General features: G+C 41.0%; 1 protein-coding gene across 1 annotated transcript in view; it reads left to right on the forward strand.

Moving 5' to 3' along the window:
• bmpr1bb (bone morphogenetic protein receptor, type IBb) overlaps window positions 1-16,739 on the forward strand; it is a 68,682-nt gene that overhangs the window by 6,702 nt on the left and 45,241 nt on the right. The window lies entirely within an intron of this gene.

A 16,739-nucleotide genomic window follows, 5' to 3' on the forward strand; every position in this document is an offset into this window, starting at 1 on the left:
TTGTGGCTCTCAATAGCACAATGCTTTATCTTGAAACAAGCTACACACACACACACACACACACACACACACACACACACACTCACACGCAACACTACATCACAATGCAATCCCTGATAGGTTTTGGCATCGGTTGCAGGATTAGGGAGCCAGCCAAAACAGGTGACAGGTGTCATAGTCATGTCAACACTTCATGAAAAGGACTTTAACGTTGGATTAACTAAATTACTATTGCAAACAAAAGGTGAGTCGTGTTGCTGTAGCTTGGACATCAGTTTGCAGTAGTTTTCAACCCCTATTTGCGGCGTATGCCTGTCACGTCCCCAGTGGGTCGTTTCAGCTTGTGACAGCTGTGGTTCTTTGTTGAAGCAGTTCGTGTTTAGGCATCAGTTGTCATGATCTTCCAGACTTTTCCCCAGTGACATTTCCAATGGTTTTTCTCTTTATTTTTTTATACCAGTTCTTGTGGAGAGTTCTGCAGAGATCATTTGAGCTGTATAAGGTGTCTCACGTCAACCTCTTTTATAGCTACAAATACACTGTTATAGTAACTGACATTCAGGCTAATAGGACCCACCTTGGTAGCAGTGTTTGTAATTGTGATTAAGTTTCTTTAATTATGTGCTTTGTTTGTGGTTTAGGGGCCTGATGACATTAGTGAAAGAAAAGTTACAGACTTCCTTGAATGAATTAGCCAAGGTTGTGTTGGGTTTGGCCTCATGTGGGGAAAAAACACTTTTTCAGCAGCTTGATTGAATGCTTTTGAAGACTTTGAACTGACTAATCAGATTGATATCAGCCATGTCGTCGACACCCTATTGGCAACTCTGGAAATAGCTCAAACTTGACTTGATGCAGACATGCAGAACATTTTTTTCTGTTCTTCAAATCGAGTTAGCCACATCGGTGTCCTTCATCTTTAGGTGAGGTTTCAATCCAGTCTGAGGAGACATCGGCTCCTCTCTTTGTCTTTCCGAGTCTGGCCCCTGAGAGCTTTACGTAGAGGAGAGGCTGGATCGGATTACAATAAAAAGAGAGAGAGAGAGTAGCACTCGACTAACCTGCCACAGCCCGGATTGTTATTGCAGGTGCTCAAGAGCAGACACAGCTGTTAATTACAGCTACGTAGCCACACATGTGGGGCTGCAGTCACACATGAATGGCCACATACAAGTGCACGTTGGCAATGCCAGAATACACAGATTAGGATTTAAGCATCAGGAGAAAGTTTCAGGTGGATGAAATGCTTTCTCGTTTGCTTTGGCCTTTTTGCTACGTGAATGCTTGTCTATCAAAAGCGTATCGTTCGTAGCTGAAATGAATGGTCAGCTGCCTTCAACACAGTAGACTCTCAGATAACTCGCATAACACAATGACATTTTATATACATAGTTCAGTTTATCAGAGGTGTTTACATCGTACTCAGTAACACGGTTGCTTGTATCAGGCCCGTAGATGTAGGGAATTATATTGCAGATACTCTGTAACACTTGCCTGTCCATTTAATCAGCATCAGACCAACATAAGAGACAAAGACTGGAGTGGAGCTCATGTCTGTCTGTCTGAATGAGCTCCGTCCTCTGCTTGTCAACACACATCAACCACATTATCATGTGCTGACACAGTATGGAGAGGGTGATGAATATTCACCGTCAGTACTCTCACTTTGAGGAAAAAGGGATACAAGAGTAGCTGTTGGTTTAGATAGAGTAGTGTGTTGGTTTAAACAGCCCTTTATCACAAGCACAACTCTGTTTTAGAGTTAACTCCCTAACATTTTATGAGGTGTGTGTGTGCACGTATGTGTGTTTGCATGATTGTGCTTGTATTTGTGTTAGTGAACAGCTGCTCGTTCTTTTCTCCACCTGCGTACTGTGCCTTTGAGCAATGGCCCTCTTGGTTCTCTTTTACTTTTCTCAAAGATCAAGTTTAATTAATGACTAGTCAGGCTTTTAGTGCAAAACTCTCTCTGGCAAAAAATTGCAAGATAAGTGACTTTTGTCTCAAGTGCCAACATTTTGTGGCTTTATTGGTTTCCTGATTCGGGTTTGAGCTGAAAATGCTTGATTTATCCTCAACATACAGACAGACACACACAGTTTTTCTACAATTAAGAACTGTTTTCTGCTTCTGGACACAAAATGGTCAAGATGCTGGGTGTTCCCCATCTTTTAAAACCTGTGTTTATTTTAGTTTTTTGAAAGTGCTTCAAATTAAGCAGTAAGTAACCTTGGGTGGACTGTTCCATGGGAGTACGAGTGGGTGAGAGAGGGAAGGGGAGAAGAAGGGAGCTGAGAGAAAAACCTCAAATGTGAAAATGACTGGAACTCCCATGGTTTTCAAAACAGAACTCAAGATTTCATTACACATACCTGGACAACTGAGGGCATGGAAAAACCCCTCCCTGTGTGCGCACATGTACACACGCACACACATGCATGCACTCAACAGCAGGCTTGGTCAGAGAAATAATAAGAATAATGTAAACTAAACAGAGCAGAGACAACTCCAAGCCAACAGAGCCAGCACGTGTCAGCTTCAGAAATATGCAGAACTCCAGTCATCAATCACAGACAGGAGGGCCTCGGTCACGCTGACAGGCTCGGACAGAGAGGAGGCAGAGTTTTTTGGACGCTGTCTCCGCGCGGACGGGGCCCGGTGGCGGCTGTGTTCCCAGACCTGACTACAGCTTCTTGGGTTAGGCTTGGTTGGGACTGTTCCAAGGTGTTCAAGTCTGACTGATGATGAGGCATCACGTCAAACCAACGTCAACAACAGAGTAAAGCTAATAGTCTTGTCAATAAGGCCAGTTGGCAGCGTTCATTTAGGTTCTCCTCAGTGTTGTTTTATTAGGTTTCAGTGTCGGTGTAAGCTGCAGATCATGAAAACCATCTATGTGAGTGTGTTGTGGGAATATTCTCATGGTGGCTTGACAGTCTACTGGTAACAGTATAACTGCAGGCAGTAAATTGACCTAAACCAAGCAAAATACAGCAAAGGGAGACAGACAGTCCTGAGGGGCCGAGCCGGAGTTTAGTCCCTAAAATTGAACCTTCCCCAGGGTTCAGAAGGACAAGGGGGGATTGAGGGATGTAGGGATGTAAGGAGGGGTTGGCGGATCCTCTGGCAAAGACAAAGCCCACAGGGTTTCTACTATGAGATCTAACTACGTCTGTGTAAACATGTCTGGAATGACACACTCAAAGTGTGTGTCAAGTGTACTACATGTGAAGCCTACTGAGTGTACGTATCTGAAAGCAAGGCAGAAGGAACAGGTGAGATACAAGAATGTTGTCCATTTTCTTTAGCGGTCGAGACCTTTTATTCTTGTGTCTTGTGTTTAGATTTAGATAATGTATGACCATTCGACTGATCATTCTCTTTCCATTTTACAGAGCATTAAAGGAGCTATTTGTGAGTTATTTTATCGCTACACAGCCAACATTAGCATTAAGAAATGTTAACTTACTAGTCTAGAAGAAACATTGCAAGTTCAGCATCAAACTTCATTCCTTTACTCACCAAGAGTTGTCTCCAGCAGTGGAAAACAACCCTAATGTTTTGTTTCTATTTCTGTCATCTCTTTTCTTGTACTGAAGTTAGCATGCTAACCAGCTAGCCTCGCCTCGGTCGGACTGTCTCGTCATTGTCCGATACCGAGCCACTGTAACATCCAGGCTGCCCTGAAGAAGTAGTGCCGCTCAGAGGGCGTATTATAACCTTGTAAATGTAACAATGGCTGAAGCCTTTGACAAAACTGGTAAATAAACAGCTGTTAACGCTAATGCTAGTTATGTAGCAGAAGCAAAACTCACAAATAGCTCCTTTAATCGCATAAATTCCCCTACGACATGTTACAATGTCAGACTGTCCTCTCTGCAAACATTTTAACATTTCATCAAATGCCCTGCGAGTGTGTTTCTAGCTGATTCCCCCTTGTTTCCAGTCTGTATGCTATGCTAAACTAAGCTAATATTCTTAAATCATGTTATAGTTTAATTTATTGTTGTGCATGAAAATGCAACCACTGTCTGTCTTTAAAATCATAAATCATTTTTATAGGCAGATTTTGAAGATACAGTTCTTGAACTCCTTTGGAATTGCCCTTTCATTTGATATGTTTCTGCAGAAACCCAAGCAGGCTGTATTTCTCCTGTCCACAGACACAAGTTTACACTGTGAACTGGGTACAAACGGAGTTCATCATCATCTTGATGTTCTCAACCCCCCCGTGAGCTGAATGGACGCCCCACTGCGTCCAATCGTTTCTTCACCCACTGTCTATCTATATTAGACACAGGGTGACAGGGCAGCTGTCTCTGTGCCTTGTCTTGGTCAGTCTGTGCACACACAGGGATTCATGTGTGCCTTTGCAATAGATCTGGCATCGCAAATTAATGTTACATGGCTTGTTTGACTGAGTATGCTGTCTCTGCTCCAGTCTCTGATCCTGACATTGGACCCAAAAGGGGAATCATCACCAAGGAATTTGGCAGACTTTGATCACAGGGCTGTCCAGTGAGGGTGCAGGGTTAATGTACTGTGTGAGGAGGAAAGCATGACACATTCATCTTGTACTGAAGAATGGCTTTTGTGTGCCACAAATGTACATAACTTATCATCTAGACAGTGGTCTGTGAGTGCGTTTTGTCGGTTAAGCAAGTGTGAAATCGCCCCCAGTTAATTGTCAATCAAATGCAAGTTCGCCATTTCCTGCTTTTACTTACAGCGATCAAATTAACAGTAGTGGCTTCATTTTAAAGGCAGAGAACCACAGATGACTGTCATAAACAAACCATAATGAGACTATAATTGCTTGCCATGAGTGTTTACATTCCTCCACACAGAGCCTCCAGATAGAAGCTCTACAGGTCATACGAAAGCCAAAACTGTGATGATAAACATTCTTCGGACAATCATTCTGACATTTCTGTGACTTTTTACCCAGTTCTAATTCAGCCGAAAACATTTTAGGAAAAAGTCAGTATCCAAAATTTTCCTCCTGTGGGATCCTTACATTAATGATGAACTTATGTTAAGAGAGAATTCAGGGTCACATGGTTACACTTCAGAGCTCGGTTGAGGTTGTTTTGTCAGGATTGTTGTGTTTTGGCTGCTCAGGAGGTCACTGTTTGATATGTATGCTTGTGATGCAACAGCAGAACAAAACTGTAGATAAAATATAGTAAGATCATGAATGCTTTTCTAAATATAATGAATAAGATTATGTAGGATTGAATCACCAAATACCTATACCTATATTACAGAGCAGGTTATGAAAATATTGTAGTGAATTGATGATACCTGTGGAGTAATACCCATGGAGCTGATAGGGATACAGATGCTTTACTGTAGATTATTTAAGGATATAGGGCTCATACCATGTGTTGGGTGAGTATAACAGGCTAAGAATGATCTCTGAGCCTTGTATCAGCCCTGCACACCAGCATTAAAATAATGTTGGGGACAGAAGTCTTCTATGAGAACCTGTGGAGTTGGAGGAAATGGCCATCCATCATGGGCTGCACGTGATGACATGTCTGACCCTGTGTCCTTTCTCTCTCTCTCTCTCTCTCTCTGTCTCTCTCTCTGTCTCTCATATCTCAGCACGGAGAGGAAAAAGATAAAGATTTATACTCTATTTTATAATGATTTTTTTTTCACCTTGAGAGATTTCCCCATTATTTTAAATATTGCATATTGACATAATGTAATAGTAGATTCACTGACCACTTGCTGAAAGAGGAACACACTTGAAGGCCAGCTCTGTAAATATACTTAAAAAAGAACCATTAACCTTTTCCAAATACAGACCTACACAAATCAAAGTGACCATCTTAATCCAATGTGTTTGAGAAAGTGGCAAATAGAAGCCAAGTTTTCGCCAATATGGCAAGGTACAGAGAGCACTCGCTAAGTCTTTGAGAGTACAGTCAGCCTCCACCAGCTCAGCGTTCACTCCTCCATAGGCTAGTAAAAACTTTAATCTCCCTTTCACACAAGCAATATGAAAAGAGAATTTACCTGTGCAATCGTTAATGTATCACAGGAAATGTAAAAGATATATATACGTGTATATATAGCAGGCGTTAAGAATGAGATTCTTTTTCCACAGATAGGCAAGAATGTGCAGCTTTTTCCTCCAGCAAAAGACTAAACCTTTGTGATCTCACTGCTGACTTCCTCCTCTGAGGTTGAAGGTGAGTTTATTCACTGAAAACATCAGCTGATTGCGACACCTGCAGACTCTCAGCCTTATACAGGGATCACTTGGTGTTAATCGCTCAAAACAGAAACATTTCAAAAAGCCAGTGTGCAGTTTTTAGTCAAATGTAGGATAATTGTCAAGACAACTTTCCTCCCAAGCGAAAGCCTCTCTGCCTCTCCTTACACATGTACCGTACTTTATCGGTGAAACCCTTAATCCACCACAGCTGCTCAACTGTAAATACAATTAACCCCAGTGATTGTGTGATGTTGACTTTGGGTTTTGTACACTTTCTCACTGACTGCCGGTAGCCCGTGCTCTCTGAGGATGACATCATGGGTTTCAGGTTGCCCGCTGTGGCTGCGCTTCCCAGGGGGGTCGGGGAGCGCGAGCGTAGAGACCTGCAGGAGAGGAGATCCGTGCTGCGAATAGACATTCTCATTCTCTCCTCTCCCTCTTCTCCTCCTGCTCAGACACACACACACACACACACACACACACACACAGTCGACTGACCTCTCTACCACCTCACTCTGAGCTCAGAGTTTGTTATTGGCTCAGTTATGATGTGTTGACAGATGAGGCAGATGTGTGTTCCCCTCTTGTAGATAGGTTGTCGGTGTTGTTTTCAAAGTTGAAAAGCTCAGGAATTAGCTGAGCAATGACAATAATTTTTTCCTTCATGGCAGTCTAGTTAGAGGGTTTGGGATGCTTAAAAAAATCTGCATTGTCAATTAACAAAAACTGTTTTGTCTATGATTATGTCCTGTGTGTGTGAGTGTGTGTGTGTTTTCTTTTAGGGGGGAGTATAGTGTGTGTAGCTACTCACATATATATTTCTCTGCTTTCCATGAGAGACCTAACAATCCCCTCTGGGAGACAGATGACATGTTGTATGCATGGCAGGTTTGAATTTTCTGTGATTTTGAAAAACAAAAAACAAAAAATCACCAGAGGCACATGAAACGCCATGCAGGGCTCTCTGGCTGTTTTAAAAGTCACTTTATCTCTGTAGAACAGAGTGATTCAGGACTCAGCAACCAAGGACAATACCAAAGTTTGTTTTGTGGCCATTTAAAAACCACCAAGGCAGTGAGTCAGGAATTATTTGCTCAGGATCAGGTCCTTCTAACATTGCCAGTATTATGTAAAATATGAAGGCCATGTATCTTATTATGGGTTAGTCTGAATCTGAATTTTTCCCAGGCAGCGCAGGGCACGGTCTCATGACTGTCAGTCATTCTGTCAATCATCTGTTTTAGTTATTTAGAATTACTGGAGCCTGCAAAGTCAACCTCTTCCGCTGTGATGTCAAATAAGCATTGTGGGCTAGCTTTCCCCTGTTGCTCTTGCTTTCTTTTTCCACTCCCTGCATGGGCACACCTGGTGATGGCAGCCCAGAGACTGGGCTCAGAACATATACACACACACATGCATCCAAAACGAAGGCACCTACAAGGAAGCAGTGAATTAGAAAACGTAATTTGGTGTTCTTGTTTCTGCGGAGTAGTTTTAAGTTAAAATGTGATGGATAGAAGCAAAAGGTTCATGTATTTGCCTGTCTGACAGCCAAGCTGGAAAGTTTTGGGATCACCTGGCTTCATGAGGGAAAACTTTTAACACTTGAGGATTGTACACAGTTAAAACCCAGGTCTGGAGGGAGGGATTTGTCCGTAATCCTGTATTGATCCTTCCTAGACAGGCTGTCTGGTGGACTGACACTCTGCCATACCTACAGGCACATAGCCACCCTGGCTGCGTGCCTCACCACATCTAACTATAGAAGCAAATACAAGCCGAGGCCAATTTGTGGCTGATTTAATGGCTCATAGTGGAGTCGTTATGTTGGCCCGAGAAAGACAGAATTGCCCATTTTGTTTTCCAGTTTAAATGTCAGTCCCAGAAGTCTATGCATTATTAGCTTGTTGTACATAAAGGCTGTGTGTTGTGGCTATTTCACTGCTGCTGACTAACACACAGCATCCATCTAACCTGATTAAACTAAACTGTACTAGAGGGACTCAGCTACATTAGAAAAAAAGTTGCCAGCCAAGGTTGAGAGTTGGGAGGAGTCTAAATAAGCACAAATGTAAATATCCTGTATGTTTCTGAGTTACAAAGAATCCTGTTTGGTTTGTCTTGCTGTTTGCAAATACATCAAGATAGATGGTGAATATAATTAAAGCTGCCATCTGTAATTCCTTTAATTGTTCCACTGCTAAGACATCCAACAGTGTGGTTACATATCTTTAAGCACATTTACCATGGATGGATACCAGCCAGTGCACACAACCACACGACTCTAAACTGTCAGCGTACCTCGACTGCATTAAATTAATTTGACTGGCTATAATTCAAACATATTGGAGCTTGAAGTGGTGTAGAAATGTTTTGATTTTTGCACCAGCAGCAGGCTGACATTTTACATTTTTAGTCGAACGTCTTGACAACTATTGCATGGATTACCATAAAATTTGGTCCAGACACATAGTATATGTTCCCCTCAGGATTAAATGTAATACCTTTGGCAAATTTTTCATGTAGCACCATCATCAGGTCAAATACTTGTTTTATTGCTTTATTACCAAATTCCTGCAAAACTAATGACATTCCCATGAGCATTAGATGTAATTAGCAAATGCCTGCTTGCTAACGTGCTAAACTCAGATAGTGACCATTGTAAACACTAAACCTGCTAAACATCAGCATGGTAGCATTGTCACTGTGAGCATGTGGGCATGTTGATGTTTAGCTCAAAGCACTCCTGTCCCTCAGTACAAGGGACTGCTAACATGGTTATGGAAAGTCTTTGTACTGGTATTGCAGTGGACTTCATCAGCTCACTGGTCCACATGGAAGGCTTCCATATCTCCCACAGGCCAGTTAATAGTATAACGAAATGGTGGTATCAGTAGGCAGTAGGGTTAATGGTAGGGCACTTGTTAAAACAGGCAGCTGAAACGATTGCAGAAATGAAGAGTCCATTGTAACAAGTGCTTTTTAAACTGGCCAGTCGCCTGATAGTGTGGAACTGCCCAGTGATAAGACGGGGAAGGTTTATACAAATGAATGGATTTTAAAAGATAAAGGAAACACACTCACACTTGTCAACAGATGAGTTCAGTTTCCAGTCAATTAACAGTGTGAAGGCTGCGAAACCTCTTGTGATGATCACGGGAGGCCCTCCACTCCAGTGCACTGACTGTTTTTACTGCAGGCGGGTGTTGAAGTGTTACTTCTTTTTCTGAGATACAAATAAGTGCCAATTCTCTGACGTGTGCCAAGATAGCGACTGGTTTCCCAAATACCTTTCACTCTCTTGTGGGGTAAAGAGATGCAGCCACGTAGGGAGTGGTGTTCAGGTGTGCTGTCAAAAGCAGCTGTCAACGCCTCATTGAGAAAGTGTCAAAGAGCATTAAAGGACCTGTGAATGAGAAATAGAGTGAGTCAGTTCGAAGTAGAAATCTTTGGCTTTCATTTCCCAGAGACTCACACTGTATAAGCTTTGACTCTCTGAGTCGGAATGAAAGGAATTAAACTGTCTTTGGCACAGAAATGCTGCTAATGATCTGAATATGGCGATGAATGTTGCCCTTTACTGCTTGCTTTCTGAACAAATGGACTGTGTCCAAGAACAATTGATTTCAGCCGTTGGCTGTGAAAAAGAAAACACTGGTAATTAGTTGACTTAAAGAGCCTGAAGTTTTAAGAAGTAATGTTCTAATATTGTGACCAAAAAGCTGGTTTGATGCAGTCAATCTGGATATTTCCAGTCTCTCAAATTTTTATATTTGTTTGTTCCAATCTCACTGATGGTTCATTTTGTCACAACACTGTTCAATACACTGTTCAATACAGTGGATTTGAATTGCATATTATATGCTTATATATATAAGCGTATTATATATGCAATAAATTTAGTGAGCTTGTGAAATATTCAACAAAAGAAGGTAAAATGTGACTACTCCCTTCGAGAAGTTTTGTTCACTTCATTCCAGGATAAATATGTCGCCATTATGTTGCTTGACTCAATTTATGTATTAAGAGATAAAAATTGCTGTAGCACTGCAACACACCAGTCGTAAAGTAAAGAAAAACTCAAGTCTTGAAAATCACCCAGAAATGTTCTCCTGCAGAGTTTTACACTGCCTGTGAAAACAGTTGCATAATGTCCTCTGTGTGTCTGGATGAGCTTTTAAAATTTGAGAAAGTGACATAATTGGGAGTAATCTCAGGCTGGGGTGAGAGACTGCAAATCTTTAACAGAACGTCTGCCTTACAAACCTGCTGTGGAGACAGCTCAGTACTATCCTTTGATGCATTATGGGAAGCGTAGGATTTCTTTTTGGTGCCTCACCCATAATAGGGCATAAATTCAGGATCGCAGTCTCTGCTGGATGATTTTCAGCCCCCTAACTTTATCAAAGTGCATCAGTAAAACACCGGAGTACTCCTTTAGTACGCATAGTAACACTTTAAGCATATTGGGTAAACAGATGGTCACAGTTTAAGTGGTAGATGCAGCCTGCTTGTTTAAAGCACCTGTCTATGGGACAGCAGTTACCAAACCCAGCCAGTGGCCTTGGCGACCAACTGGGGTGCACCACTGCTTTACAGGATGAACGCATGAAGCCGAGAGCATGAGAGATTGTAGGTCTCACAATACAGTAAAGTTAAATATATAAAACATCTTGCATGGGAAAAAGAACAAAGCAGAACAATGACTGTTGATGGATTGAAAATATATATATACATATATATATATATATATATATATATATATATATATATATAGTTTTGGTGTGTATCAGTATGCCAGAAGAAGAAAAGGTAGGCTGGAGAGAGAACGAGCGAGAGCGAGAGAGGACAATGGCTGGAGTGTGACTGAACAGAGTCAAAACGTGTGGTTGCATTCTCGCTTTGTTCCATGAGATCACAGTTGTGGCAGATGCAGGGTAGACTGGGAGCAGCTGTTTTGCTCTCCGTTCTCCAGTTACAGACGCTGGCACTGCCTGCACTCTGGGGATGGGCAGAGGGGCACGTTGTCGAGTCTTAATAGTGTTTGTTCTCTGAGGGTGGGCACAAAGAGTCCTCAGACCCCGCAGTACTCCGCCAGTACTCTTGGCATCGGAAGAGAGGGATGCGGCCGAAGGTGTTAAACAGAATGGGACTGGTGACAAGACATAACACGCAGCTGGTCCCACTCTCACAGGACCCCTGGCGCCATTAATTACTCTGACTGTGGAGTCGACAGTTAACTCAAAATATTATTGGGAAATGCTCTAATTTATTGTGCTTGAATGTGGAAGAGTCAGATAGAAAATCACTTCAATTCACAAATGTATACAATATGTAAGGAACTGAAGACGTACTGAGAGGCTGGCAAACTGGCACACATGATATACCAAGAGCTTGTTTTATTGTAAAGGAAAGGAAAGAGCTCTAATGAGAATTTAAACACAGTGCACCCAGCTGTGTGACTTATTCCCATGAATGTCTACAGTTCTCAGAAGATACAGTTTCAGTTTGGACGTTTTAGGAAGAATTTACTGTACTGCAGAATTAATTAATTTGTGTGTAGGCAGTGCACCAAATGCCAAATCTTCAGTATTTTACAGCAGAAAGCACAGTTGTTCTTAACAAATCCCTGCCATGTCCGTCATTCATCACAAGTTCAATTTTCAAGCATTTGAGATATTAAATGTTTTAATTTTGAGCTCTAAAACTTTGTGAACAGCATTTATACCTATAGATTCAACAATAAGTTGATTAATCGATCAGTAGAATGAAAGAAAATTAATCAGGGATTAATTTAATACTCATTTAAGTCTTTTTAAAACACAAATTCCAAATGTTTGATAGTTTCTGTTCTCAGAAATCTCTCAGAAGATTTTTTCCACGTGAATATTTTTGAGTTTTGGACTGTTGGTGGGACAATCGAGACTCTTAGGATATTTTGATGTTTCTGTGTTTTCTGATCCTTTAGAGACAAAACAATTAATTGTTTAATAAAGAAAAAATTCTGAAAATGAAAATGAAAATAATCATTAGTTGCAGCTGTATTTCATACATTGCATTTCATTTTATCATCTATGCTCCAAACTTTAACAAAGCACTCTATACTGAACCAACACCAACAATAATACCATCTCTGTGCAGCTGCAATCTGGTGCAACGGCTTTTCAACGTTCTTCACACTCCGTTTCCACTTCTTAGTTCTGCCCCATTGATGTTGAATATACCTTTATGTGCATAAATGTTTCCTGCGCTATAGCTCAAACATAGCTTAAACTGTACAACCATGATCACAGTACCTTTTGTAATTGCTTGTATATTCCACAAGTGCACAGATGTCTCATAACCTTGTGAGAAGTGTGGTGAGAGCAGAAGCTTTGAAGGTGGAAACAGTCTAATGAGACGCTTCAGCCAACGAGTTTCCAGCCTTCACAGCCAGAAGCCCGAGTCAAGAGAGCAGAAAACAACTGAATACAATTATTTACTGAAAATCAACACTTTTCCATGGAATCATAGAGGCAGAGGTAATCCACACAGAGTGGATTTTACTAGTGACTGCAGGCATTTTCTTGTTGTGAGAGATGTGGTGCTTCTTGGCCGAAAGTGCTGATCACAGATAAGAGGAGGAGAAGTTGAATGGAGAGTTTTAGATGAGGGTCAGATGTGGAGGGTTAGTTGAGATAGAGTCTCTTCTAGATCAGGTACAGAAGCTGACAGCTCACCAGACTTATAGTGTCTGAACAAGACTAAACTGCTGAATCATGTGTGAGTCATAGATTAGTTGAGCCAAGCTAGTATGAGTCAGGCCAGTTACTCACTGCAAATGCTTTTCAATATGGCACATGTTACACAGACTTACTGAAAAAGGGAGATCTATCGCAGCAAAGCAGAGAAAGTGAGACTGTGGAATTGCTGGTCACAACATTTTTTTCATGTTGTTTTACACAAGTTTTTATACAAATACCATACCAATACAGACACTATGAATTTATTATTGTTTTATTAGTTGTTGAACCTGCTTTTCTTATGTCCTTAGGGTTGGAAAGAATAGTCGGACAGATGCTGGATTTTTCCGATAATGATATATCAGCCAATAATCACTCTTTAAGCCGCTGTCTTATAGTGGCCAAGCTGATTTATCAGGCTGGCTCTGCTGGAAAGGCATAGAGCTTCTCAGATCAGATAATTAAGACTCATCCATGACAGACCTCTGACAGAAAATCAATATTGTATTATATTATATTATACTATATTATAGTATAGTATAATATAATTAAAGTTTCTTGTCAAAGAAATGGTTAAGAGGTCATAGACTTACAGCCACGACACACACAACAACAAACTAATTAAGGACTTTGTCCAAATAAAATTTTAATACACTTGGACGTGTTGCTCCTGACATCATGCGTGACTCAAATTCTCCTTCAGTTGGTGTTTATCCACGTATAACTCTTATTTAAATTGGGAAGACTAAAATTAGTTCTCCCTCCCAGCGGATAGCACTGATGGATCAGTCAGTCGCCCAGAAGTAATAAAAACCGTCACGAAAGCCAAGAGATGTTGCAATTTCAGAGGATATGAGGAGACAGCTGCATTTTATCATACTCCATCCATAAAGATTACTTTTTTGTTGGTTAGTCCTTACCCCTGGAATGACTTGAAACACCGGCTCATATTTTACAAACAAGAGCCCAAATCAGACACACCGTCTCTGCTCTGCAATTTTAGTAGTGGAAACTGTGTCTGTGGTTGCATCTGAAGATGCTCGGTCATGGCTCGGGCCGCCTGGTGTTGTCTTCCTCCCTGTCAGCAGTGCAGGGATGGTGCCCACAGTGATGTGCACTTACAGTAAGTGAAGGAGTGATGTTTCAGAGATGGATAGCATTTCCAGTATTTATCGACTGCTGCGAGGCGGCCCTGGATGACACTGCATTCAGATACATTAGCGGTAGAAGGAGTCTTGACGGCCTGTCAGAGGGAAAGAGGGGGTTGAGAAGTGAGGAGGGCAGACGTTGAGACATCACCTAGCTTATAGTCAGACACAGAGGCATCGATCGCAGCCCCATTGCTCTCCGGGCTGCTTCCTGTGTTTTCATTGTGCTATCATTGGAAGAGAGCAAACAACAACGTCAGGGGGAAAGGCTACTGATAGCTCTGTATCTAATGTGCTCGGATCTCCAGGGAGAGAGATTTACATTCACTAGAACGCGTAATAATGTATGTATGTCTGCATGCCACTGAATATTACTGATGGAATACTTAAAATAAAAACACAACACAATTATATCATGCACACACACACACACACACACACACACACACACACACACACACACACACACACACACACACACACACACACACACACACACACAGTTCATTGCCCAAGAGAAGGTATTGGTTCAGTTTTAATCAGGTCTCATAGTGGTCTTCATTCATAATATATCCTCGACTCACTCCATTTATATCCTCGTCATTTTATCTCTCGGAGGTCTGCAGTCAATGTCATGTTGGGAAAATTCTTAAAAGCTTAATCCGTCGTTTTTTGACTAAACTGACTGAAGAGTTTGACTTTAAGATGAAAAATAAACATTGTGCATTGAAGATATGAGACGTGGTTCCTGGATCAAACCTGGAACATGGATGGTAGTAAAAAGAGCTGCTGTGTTATATTTTATGAAGCAAAGCTGTCCAGATAATCCAGAGGATCTGCCACCTAATATAGTCATTGTCTTTTGGGAGTGATTATGTTTTCCAATGTTCCAGTTTATTTTATTGAATGCAGTTGTGTTCCTGTTATACATTTTGGGAGTGGAGCTACCCTTGTGTTTTCAGTTGGATCATCAATTCTTCCTTTAATTATTCTGACAAGTTTATAGCTTTGTCACCTTCACCACTTCTACAGCAGGGATGCTTGTGATTACAGGAAGGATGAGAGTGTCCTTGTGTGTGATATGTATATAGGTATAGAGGTAAGGTATTTATACCTACAGTGATCAAATCCTGGATGAAATGAGGACGCTAAGTTAATGTGTGCACGTTTACATCTAAATAAATGGAATCCTATTGTAGCTGCACACAGTGAGAAAAGAAATAATTTGTTAATCCTACAGATTGTTAAATGATTCGTTAAAGCTAACAAGAAGAGAGGCTGCTGTGTGATCGTCCCACTTGTCTGAGACTTAAGAAACAACGTGCGTATGTACTCCCATGATTCTTGTGGTAATGTTTTACACCACTGCACATGAATTATGCCCAAAGTGCTCTATAACTTCACACAGATGTGAACTATTAAGACAAACTATTGTGCATCTCCTGTAGCACTATACTCCTCACAGACCGTCCATCACAAACATCAAGCATGTCTCTTGTGATTCCCACACTGAGGACATGAATATTTCAAATTATAGACTAATATTAAAAGATTTTTTTATGACTACATTCTTTTACCTCAAACTAATTGCCTAAAACAATAAATATTCCAACACAGACAAATTTATTTTCATCTGTGAAACAGGACTGTGAGTCTGTTGTTTTGCAGTTAGACATGTATTACACTGTCAAAAAGATTCTGTTCTTCTCATTTTTGTCAAACATTTGTTTCAAAGCTGCTGAGACCATTTCATTATCCAGCCTCAAAGACAGGTGTATTTTTTTCCAGTATGTGTGTATTGTGTTATATAGATGAGAGGGAATACAGACAGAGAAACAGAGAATTGTAAACTTGTAAATTGTAAAACTAACTTTTCCCACTGAATTAAATGTTTCTGTTGAGGCTCAGGCCAAGCAGTTGGACTGTTTCTCCTAATTAAGGAAAAAGGTGTCTGATTGACAAATGAGCGCTGGGTCAGCCAGCCAAGCAGAAACAGGGTTTCCCTGCCAAGACTGCAAGGCCTCTGGGTTTCCCATCAGCCATGGGAGCAGATGGTTTAATGCTCACTCAAACCTTCTTCGAGGAAAACAGGGGAAGTCTCATCTGCTTTTGCCAGAGCTGAGGGATTAACAAGTGGGATTACTGTACAAAAAGAAATAAATGGAAATGGTTGTTTGATGATTGTTTATTGATTGATTAGCTCACAGAGTCATTCTCTGATTTCTGAGCTGGCAGACAAAGTGCATGTGATGGGATTTCATTCCTGCACTTGAGTTACACTTCAGACTTGACCTTCACTTGACATCAAATGACTTCAGACTTGACTTTTGTTTCACAGACTTGTATGAGCACCCAAAAACTGGATATGTGAATTGCATTGTTGCATTGTATAGGCAGCCTAATGTTATATTTGCCTTGTATATAATTGTGACACATCTGAACTTCACATTAAAGGTTGCATATTATGAAGTGCCTTCTGTGATTATAAAAGACATAGATTCAAGGCTCTGGTGTATAGGTCCACACCAGATTCAGCTGATGCAATGTAATCCACTTTTGACCGTCTGTTTGGCTCATTTCAACACTGACTGACCATCTGGGAGAGGAGATATAAATATACATGATGGTTTTCGGTACTTAAAA

This window comes from Seriola aureovittata, chromosome 18 (assembly GCF_021018895.1).
Source record: "Seriola aureovittata isolate HTS-2021-v1 ecotype China chromosome 18, ASM2101889v1, whole genome shotgun sequence".
Lineage (NCBI taxonomy): Eukaryota > Metazoa > Chordata > Actinopteri > Carangiformes > Carangidae > Seriola > Seriola aureovittata.